This window comes from Physeter macrocephalus, chromosome 7, assembly GCF_002837175.3.
Source record: "Physeter macrocephalus isolate SW-GA chromosome 7, ASM283717v5, whole genome shotgun sequence".
In the NCBI taxonomy this organism is placed as follows: Eukaryota; Metazoa; Chordata; class Mammalia; order Artiodactyla; family Physeteridae; genus Physeter; species Physeter macrocephalus.
Window position 1 is genome coordinate 60,062,671 of NC_041220.1, and position 10,028 is coordinate 60,072,698.

A 10,028-nucleotide genomic window follows, 5' to 3' on the forward strand; every position below is an offset into this window, starting at 1 on the left:
TCTTATTTTCTAGCTTTCTTATTCATACAGTTCATACCGTGAGCTCTCCAATAGCCTTCCAACAAATTCTAATTCTCCTACTAGAATTGAGTGTAGTGTACTGTTTTCATACTGGTTTTTTTTTCATGCTGTTAATCACAGTACATTAGAGGGTTACGAAATCAATTTAGTGGGTATGACCAACATTTAAAAAATGAAATAGTATAGAATCAAATAGAAACATTAGTGTTCATTGACTGTGGTAAGGGTAGGGATTGTTTCATGAAACATACACACATGTAAACGTGTACAGATATACACATATGTGTACTAAGTTGCTAAGTAAAGTGCTTTTCTTATTTTAGGTTATCATTCAGAGATTTGAAAAGTAGTGATATAGTGTTAAAGATCATGGGCTCTGGAATTAGCTGCTTGTGTTCCAGTTCCACTTGCGAGCCATATGGCATTGGGCAAGTTACTTTAGCTCTGTACCTTGCTTTCCTCATTTGTAACATGGTAATATGTAGAGACTGCTAGTTTTCTACCAAAATTATTTCCGCTTCTTTCAAAGCTAGGATATTTTTTTAAGTCAGTTCAAGCTGCTATAACAGAATACCAAAGACTGGGTGGCTTAAAAAACGAACGTTTATTTCTCACAGTTCTGGAGGCTGGAAGTCCAAGATCAGGGTGCCAGCATTGTCAGATTCTTAGTGAGTGCCCATTTCCTGGTTTACAGATGGTCACCTTTTGCTCTGTCCTCACATGACAGAGAAAGAGATCATCTCTCCTGTTTCTCATAAGGGCACTAATCTCGTTCATGAGGGCTCCACCATCATGACCTAAATACCTCCCAAAGGCCCTACCTCCAAATAATATTACAGTGAGGATTAGGGCTTCAACATGAATTTTGGGGAACACAAACATTCAATCCACAGTTTTGTTGTACCTGAGAACATGACAGTGCAGCAAGGCAATATTTGCTGGTTGACTTATAATTAAGTGTGGGGATGCAGCTAAGTTCTTGCTAATGGAATGTATGACAGTAATGTGTATCACTTTCAAATCTGAACCTTGAAAGGCATTGTGTATACTTCTTCCATTACCTTTTCCTTTTCTTGGTGGGTGGAACCCTGATGTGGTTGTCATCCGGCTTTGGCCATGTAGACAATGATATTGTAGACCAAATAGACAACAAAATGGAAGGGGCTTGGGCCTTAAATGACTGTAGAATTCCACCAACATGTGCTACTTACATCAAGACCATTGAATTTGAGAGAAATGTCTTTGTTCTCTAAGCCATTGCATTTTGGGATCTCTTTGTTATATATATATCTTATCTTTATCCTAACTAGTACACGATATCATGGAGCTGCTGAGGATTATTTGAGCAATTCCTCATGTATAATAAATACTAAATCAGGTATACCTGTTATTAATTTTTTGAAATCAAGAACCCTGATTAGTAAAATGAGGGGTGAGTTTAGCTCAGTGGTTCTCTATGAGGGGTGATTTTGTCCCTCCTCCCTCTCCCCCTCAGGGGACATTTGGCAATGCCTAGAAATATTTTTGGTTATCTTAACTGTAGGGTATCATAAAGGCATCTAGTGGGTGGAGCCCAGCAATACTGCTAAATATTCTACAATACACAGGACAGCCCCCCATAACATAGAGCCCCAAATATCAGTAGTTCCAAGGCTGAAACCCTGATTTAGCTGATTGGTTTAAGCTACTTGGGATACATTGCTGAAACAGAAGTTTGGGTCAAACTGCATGGCTGAGAATCATGAGGTGGGGTATTTCCCCAAAAGAAATGCCATGCTATTTTACTATGGCAGGAGGAGAATGAATGCTGGGCAGCAGTGAATAGATGTCTCCAGTACCTTTTTGACTACTCACAATTCATTCACACCCTCTTTCCATATATAAACCCACTCACTTATTCCTCAAAATCATATCCAGCTACTGCATCAGCTCCAAGTCCAGGATTTCAGGGTGATACGCAGTCCTTGTCTTTAGTCTGGATCTTGCAACCAATAGCTAAATAATATGCCATTAACTCTAACACAATTGTTATACCATGATGGAGAAAGAACAAGATAACTACATACAAGACCATCTTGCAGATAGATGGTCTTAGGTCATGAAGCTACCATTCCTTCCTTGGTATTTGGGGGCAGACAGCAGAGAAGTTGCTGAATCTATTCAGACTTCACTGAGCCACCAATGCACCATTATGGAGCCCAAGGTGAAATTCAATTACAATTTTCTTTTGCTTCATTTGGGAGTTAAAGGGGTAGGAAACAAGACAATAAAGGCATTGACAGGGAGGCTTAGAGATGTTTTCATTGTCCCTCAGAACAGATACAACGTATGAAAGGAACCTAGTGACCTTGGCTTACTTTATTTATAATTATGGGCATAATCTATTAGTCTTAATTGATCCCTAGAGAAGGAAAAAGTTGCCAATGTACCAGGCATCTCAGTCTATTTTGGAATTTTCTACTAATAGCCTCCTACCCTCCATTCATGTGCTCCTTTTAGTTTCAATCCCTCTCCTTCTCTTTAAAGCATCTACCTCCACTCTAAAGACTTGTTTTTCACTTTGAGACTTTCACAGTATTGGAATGTAGGTGTAACCTCCTTCATGCACTGCAAGTATAGGTGCCATTTTTCCTACATCGAATCAACTCTGTCAAAGTAACTTCTTCCAAATGCCAAAAACAAACTCCCTCTCTCATTGTTTTAGAGATTGCTCACCATATGGATATTTCCTGTTGGAACTTAGTTTCTTGCTCTCACCACGTATGTAGAGCAGCTAAGAAAAGAATAACCTGAACCTAACAAATGACTAAGCATTTCCTGGGCTTCATTATCTGTACCACCTCCTTTCCCAGGAGCTCTGCGGCATCAGACCTTGGGTGTTCCCACGAGAGTAACTGTCAGAACTTGATCACTGCAGTTTAACCGTATCAAAATTACTTTACATACATAGTGGAAGTAGCTGACTTCATTTCCTTCAAGAGAAGAGGAGGACTGTTTCATAATGGTGGTCTCCTTTCATTATGGAATTGCATAACTCTTTAGCATTTGAAAGAAATTACTAAATTTTACTAACAAAAGTCTTTGAAAAGCAAATCAGAAAATTGGAAGCAGGAGCAAAGAATAATTTATTTATTTTTGATACTGACATAGTTATTTTTTTGGGTTATATATAACAGATGTTATTAATAATAATAACTAATAATAACAACACAATAGCTGATATTTGTTGAGCACTTAAATGTCCCAGGCATAGTAGCTAGAAATGGTCAGATCAAAAACCTAGAAATTTGTACCAGATGCTTGAGATTGATCCCTGATTTTCTATGAAATACCTGAGCTCAGCAGCACTCTTTATTTTGATTAATTTTGGCTATTGTACTAGGTATGTGACCTCCTGGCCTAGGAATTGAGAGTTGAGAAAAAATAGCCATAGCTTTGGGGTTTAACCTCTGTTGAAAGTATATAAAGAAAGGATAAATGGCCACTTTCATCATGACTGTAAAATGTCTGACTTGCCTGGTTCCACCCATTTTTGGTAGTTGATTGTTGAGGTCAAGGATCTATTTTGCTTATGTATTTTTTTAGAGAGGCCACTATAAAGTAGCTTATAACCCACAGTGAGTGCTGGGAAATATTCTTTGTATTTAAGATCATGAATGTTTGAATCAGGTAATTACTTCAAAATAAAAGAGTTATTCAGACATGTAAATTAGGATATTACATTTTTTGCATGGATATTATTCTTTCATAATGTCAGTTAACACATGTTTACTGTGCACCTGTATTCAGCACCTGATAAAGCACATGAGTTAAGGGTTTAGGAAGGTGAATAATAGCGACAGGATGTGATATTTAGTTTGAGTAGCAAGAATAATATTTTATACAAGGGAAACTTATAAACTTTTATTATTTTATTTATTTTTCATATATAGTGTGAGCCCTGGAGTTGATTCCCATCATCTTGCCTTGTCATTTACTAGCTTAGCCCATGGCAGGTTGTTTAACCTCTATAAGCCTCTCAACATTCACAGGTAAATGAGGGTAATAATGGTACCTGCATGACAGGGTTGTTGGACGGATTAAATATGTGTAGGGGAGAAAAAAATCTTTTTCTCTCTCCGTCTTGGGTTCTCCAGCTGGGACCTTGTAAGTTAGACTGCAGACAGATTAATTAGAGAAAAACAAGTTTATTAACATATGCGTCACACATACATGGGAGCACTCAGAAGTGAGTGACTCAAAGAGGTGGTTAGAACTTCACCTTATATAACATCTTAAAAGAACAATACATTTTTAAAAATAAATAATTAATTTTTGGCTGCGTTGGGTCTTCATTGCTACATGAGGGCTTTCTCTAGTTGCAGTGAGGGGGGGCTACTCTTTGTTGTGGTGCACAGGCTTCTCATTGCGGTGGCTTCTCTTGTTGCAGAGCATGGGCTCTAGGCGCATGGGCTTCAGTAGTTGTGGCTCGCAGGGTCTAGAGCGCAGTCTCAGTAGTTGTGGCACACGGGCTTAGTTGCTTCGCGGCATGTGGGATCTTCCTGGACCAGGGCTTGAACCCGTGTCCCCTGCATTGGCAGGCGGATTCTTAACCACTGTGCCACCAGGGAAGTCCAGAACAACACATTTTTAGAAGTGACAAGACAAAGGAAAAGGACTTTGAGTTTCTAGGGTTGAGAAGGCAAATATATGGGGAAACCAGTGGTAGCTAAGTTTTGTTAGGTAGGTTCCTCTGGGCTGGTAAGGGTCTAGAGTTGTCTCCAGTGATTAACTGCTGTCCTTCCTGGTAGAGAGGGGAGAGGAGACACTTTTACATATTTATGTCCTGCTTTTAGGCAAATAGGGGGAGGGTAAGGAACTCTTCTTGTATCTGCTTCTTCTTAATTGCCTTCCGCTCAAAATAATCCTTATGCCAAAGTGGCATATTTTGGGGTGGCAGATTCTGTTACCCTTCATATATAAGGGAACTATCACAAGGCCTGGCACTTTTAGGAAGAACTCAGTAAATGGTAGTTGTTGTTACTGTTATTATCACAGAAAATCAGAATCAGACGTTTGCTTTCATGGCTGACAAACCCCATGATCACACTTGTTACAATTTGTGGATGTTCTTCTCATAATTCTTGGATTTAGACAGGCTATGAGAATTTATGGCTGTAATCTTAACTACATCTGATCTGATGAGCTGAGGCCAGAAAATGTCCTGGGAAAAGGACTGCAAGTACTATTATAAATGGCAAGTCACCAGTGCAGGGTAAACAGGTCTTTCCAGTTGGTTTTGTTGATGAGCTGCTTCATTTTCCCTTCTGGCTATTTTATCCTGAAGGTGGAGCAGATGCTGTTTCAGGATAACCCCTTTGTGAGTCCATTACCACCCCTCTCTGGGTCCTACTCAGCCCATCTCTAGTCCTTCCCATGCCCATGCATTCCATTTTCTTCAGGTATCTCTTACCTGGAAGCTTTGGTATTTGTTAGTCTTTCTTATAGAAACCTATGAACACAGACAATGGTTGAATCATCTCAACAGTCTGGCTCCTCCTGGAGTCATCAGGTTAACAACTTTTAGGGAGCTGCTTGAAATAATCACAACTTACTCTATCTTTACTCCTTTTTTTTTCAGTTCCCCTCTTCTTGATTACAAAAATAGTCATCGATAGCCATTTCAAAGATAGTACGAAACATATAAAGAAGGAAAAAAAAATCATCCATAGTCCTACATACAGAAGCAGTCATTATGAGGACTTTGGAGCCTTTCGATTTGGTCTCTTTCTGGGCTCTTTTAACATGGCTGGGAGCAGTCTATCTATGCCATTTGATCTTGATTTCTTTTGCTTAACCTTCTAACATAAGCATTTCTCACTGTTGAAATGTTTACATTTTAGAGAACTCCCATATCTCATGGTACCATAATTTACTTAAAATTAGACTCACTTTGGGCATTTAAGTTGTTCCCAGTTTTCTGCTTTTATAAATAATAATACTGTTATAAATAAGAATGTGTTTATAAATAACAGTGCTATTATAAACAGGAACATTTATAGTAATAATAAAATTTTTGCAAGAATTGCAGCTTATTGATTATGACAGCTTCTTAGACTTATAGTGACAAGGTTATCAGTGCATACTGCCAGACTTTTTCCAGAAAGGTTGTGTGAATTTTCACTCCTACCTGCAGCATATGAGAATGTCTCTTTCACTCAACTCTTATTTACTAACAAGCAATATTCACCTTAAAATTGTTTCGTTCTTATTTATAGGAAACATGTTATCTTAATGTATCTAAAAAATTATTAGTGATGTTGATTACGAGCCTTGTTAACTGTTTTGTGAATTTTCTGTTCAAGTATTGGGTTCTTTTTTTCTGTGAGGTGATAGTATTTTTTTTTTCATCAGTTTGTGCAACTTTAGTGAAGAAAAATAAATCAATTACCAGCAGAGCTATTTGTTAATCACTCATCCATTGACTACTTGCATCATTTATTCAGGGCTATATTAAACAGTATATTATTGGAAAATAGATTAACTAATAGCTTCAAGCCACCTAACAATTTAAATGAAAATTACAAGATGTTTGAGGCCCCATTTTGGAATATAAAGGGTGTTTGACTTCCAATTTCCATTCTCTGTGGAACAAGAACAGACCATTCCTTTATCGACATGCATAAAATACATCTCATTTCTGTTCTGCTGATCCTACCAATTCAATACCAATCCTCATCAGTTATGAGCATAAAGTATATCATGTAACCTCAAATCTCCAACAGTGGAAGACTTAAACAAGAATGGATGCTGCTAGAATAATGCTGCTTCCTTTGATGTGACAACTGAGCATCCATCTCCCTCCCCGTCAAATGCTTCTTCAGTATGTTAGAGCTGTGAGGAATGGTTTTAGTCTTATAACCAAATTAGAGTGAATACTTTGGCCATATAATATACATGCTCCATTTTAAAAAAAATTTTGAATCTTGGGCACTGTTCTCTTGTAACTACTTTACAGTTTCTAAAAGCAGTTATTGTCCAAAGCTGGAAGAGCTTAAGTCTTCTCAGATAAGCATGTGAATGAATGGAGGGAGGTAAACAAAAAATAAAATTTAAAAAGACAAGGTCTGATAGGGGAGCAGCTGGATAAGAAAATCAAAAAAGGAACAGTAATTTAAAGTTTGTTCCAGCTGTAATGTGGGTTATTCTGACCTTAAAGCAGCATCACATGGCATACTTCTGAGTCCATTCCTGAGATATTCTGTTGTACTTATCTGTCTGTCTTATAGATCCATGCAATCTCTGGTATTAGGGGGTCATCTGGGTTTGGATCACACAGCAGTGAACAAATGGATAAAAGAACTTGAAAAATATTTAAAGCAGGTGACCACTGTGATCTTAGAATATCAAAACAAATGTAGCCATTCCTGTTGATATTTTGATGATAAATTCTTATGGTAAATGCAACCTGGTTTGAAGGGGTAGTCTGTAGGAAGATGAATTGTCAAAAAGAATACACCACCTTGATATGGGTTGTCATTAAGTCCCATAATTGTGACTTGTCAATGAAACATCATCCCCAACTGGACCTGCAGAACATTGTGCTGGGGGGTCATGGGCCAAATCACTAAGTTCCTTATTAATTTGTTTCAGCGCCATAGTCTGTGCTTTTCGCCTGGCTCCTCACTATCTTGGTGTGTGCTCAAAGGTCTGGCCCAAACTCTTGATTTTCCAGGCTGCTGGAAGGGTTGCCTCTTTATCTCACACTAGTTCTGCCAGACATAGGCGTAGAGGGGCTGGGGCGTCCCTCGCGCTGTGTGGCCTCCGTCTCTTCCCTGCCCACCTGACAGCTGCTGCATCACTGACCCTATGGTGCTCATGCACATGACACGAGGTGATAGTATTTTTCAATACTATCAAAAGGTTTTTTTTGGTTGCGCCCGGCAGCTTGTGGGATCTTAGTTCCCCAACCAGGGATTGAACCTGGGCCTTGGGCAGAGTCCTAACCGCTAGACCACGAGGGACTTCCCAAGGTTTGAATTTTTAAAAAATATAGAATTAGGCTTTTTATCTTGTGTCATGTAACCGTCTATTTCCTTACCACCAATTTATTTTAATTTTGGATTAAATAAATAATTTTCTTTTAATTTTCCTTTATTTTGGATCTATCTCTCATGAGTTTCCCTAAACTCTTTTGGAACCTATAGGATTCTTTGTTTTTGGTCACACTGCACCATGGCTTGTGGGATCGCAGTTCCCTGACCAGGGATTGAACACGGGCCTGGAATCCTAACCACTAGACCACCAGGGAACTCCCTATAGGATTTTTATTTTATTTTATTTATTTTCATTTCATTTCATTTCATTTTTTTGGCTGTGCTGCACGCAGCATGTGGGATCTTAATTCCCCAACCAGGGATGGAACCCATGCCCCCTGCAGTGGAAGCACGGAGTCTTAAATGGACCACCAGGGAAGTCCCCCAAATTGATTTTATTAAAATATAGTTGATTTACAATGTTGTGTTGGTCTCTGATGTACAGAAAAGTGATTCAGTTATATATATATAATGTATATATTCTTTTTCATATTCTTTTCCATTATGGTTTAATTACAGGATATTGACTATAGTTCCCTGTGCTCTACAGTAGGTCCTTGTTGTTTATCTGCTTTATACACGATAGTTTTTATCTGCTCATCCCAAAGTCTTAATTTATCCCTCCCCGCTCCTTTCCCCTCTGGAAACCGTAAGTTTGTCTTCTTTAATTACAGGATATTGAATATAGTTGCCTGTGCTATACAGTAAGACTAATCCCAACTCCCAATCCATCTCTCCCCCATTCCCCCTCCCCCTTGGCAACCACAAGTCTGTTCTCCATGTCTGTGGGTCTGTTTCATAGATAAGTTCATTTGTGTCATATTTTAGATTTCACATATAAGTGATATCATATGGTATTTGTCTTACTCTTTCTGACTGACTTTAATTAGTAGGATAATCTCTAGGGCCATCCATGTTGCTGCATTATTTCATTGTTTTTTTTATGGCTGAGTAATATTCCATTGTATATATGTACCACATCTTCTTTATCCATTCATTTGTCATTGGACATTTAGGTTGCTTCCATGTCTTGGCTATTGTAAATAGTACTACTATGAACACAGCAGTGCCTGTATCTTTTTTCATTTGTCATTGGACATTTAGGTTGTTTCCATGTCTTGGCTATTGTAAATAGTACTACTATGAACACAGCAGTGCCTGTATCTTTTCAAATTATGGTTTTGTCCAGATATATGCCCAGGAGTGGGATTGCTGGATCATATGGTAACTCTATTTTTAGTTTTTTTTAAAAATTAATCTTTATTGGAGTATAGTTGCTTGACAATGTTGTGTTAGTTTCTTGCTGTGCAGCAAAGTGAATCAGTCATATGTATACATATATCCACTCTTTTAAAATTTATTTTTAATTTATTTTATTTTATTATTATTATTTTTTAATGTGGCTGCCATTTCCTCAATTCTGGGAAAGGATCTTTTTTTTTAAAAAAATTTATTTATTTTTGGCTGCGCTGGGTCTGTGTTGTTACACGTGGGCTTTCTCTAGTTGTGGTGAGCGGGGGCTACTCTTCGTTGTGGTGCGCAGGCTTCTCCTTGTGGTGGCTTCTCTTGTTGCAGAGCACGGGCTCTAGGAGCATGGGCTTCAGTAGTTGTGCTGCATGGGCTTCAGTAGTTGTGGCTTGTGGGCTCTAGAGTGCAGGCTCGGTAGTTGTGGCACACGGGCTTAGTTGCTCTGCAGCATGTGGGATCTTCCCAGACCAGGGCTCGAACCCGTGTCCCCTGCATTGGCAGGAGGATTCTTAACCACTGCACCACCAGGGAAAGCCCCCACTCTTTTTTTATATTTCCTTCCCATTTAGGTCACCACAGAGCACTGAGTAGAGTTCCCTGTGCTGTACTATAGGTTCTCATTAGTTATCTAGTTTATACATAGCAGTGTATATATGTCAGTCCCAGTCTCCCAATTGTTTTTCT

The 10,028-nt window shown here is 38.6% G+C and overlaps 1 pseudogene; it reads right to left on the reverse strand.

Annotated features, from left to right (window-relative positions):
• Positions 1 to 7,224: 7,224 nt before the first annotated feature.
• On the reverse strand, positions 7,225 to 7,672 carry LOC102990406 (ubiquitin-conjugating enzyme E2 D3-like; annotated as a pseudogene).
• Between the last annotated feature and the right edge of the window lie 2,356 nt (positions 7,673 to 10,028).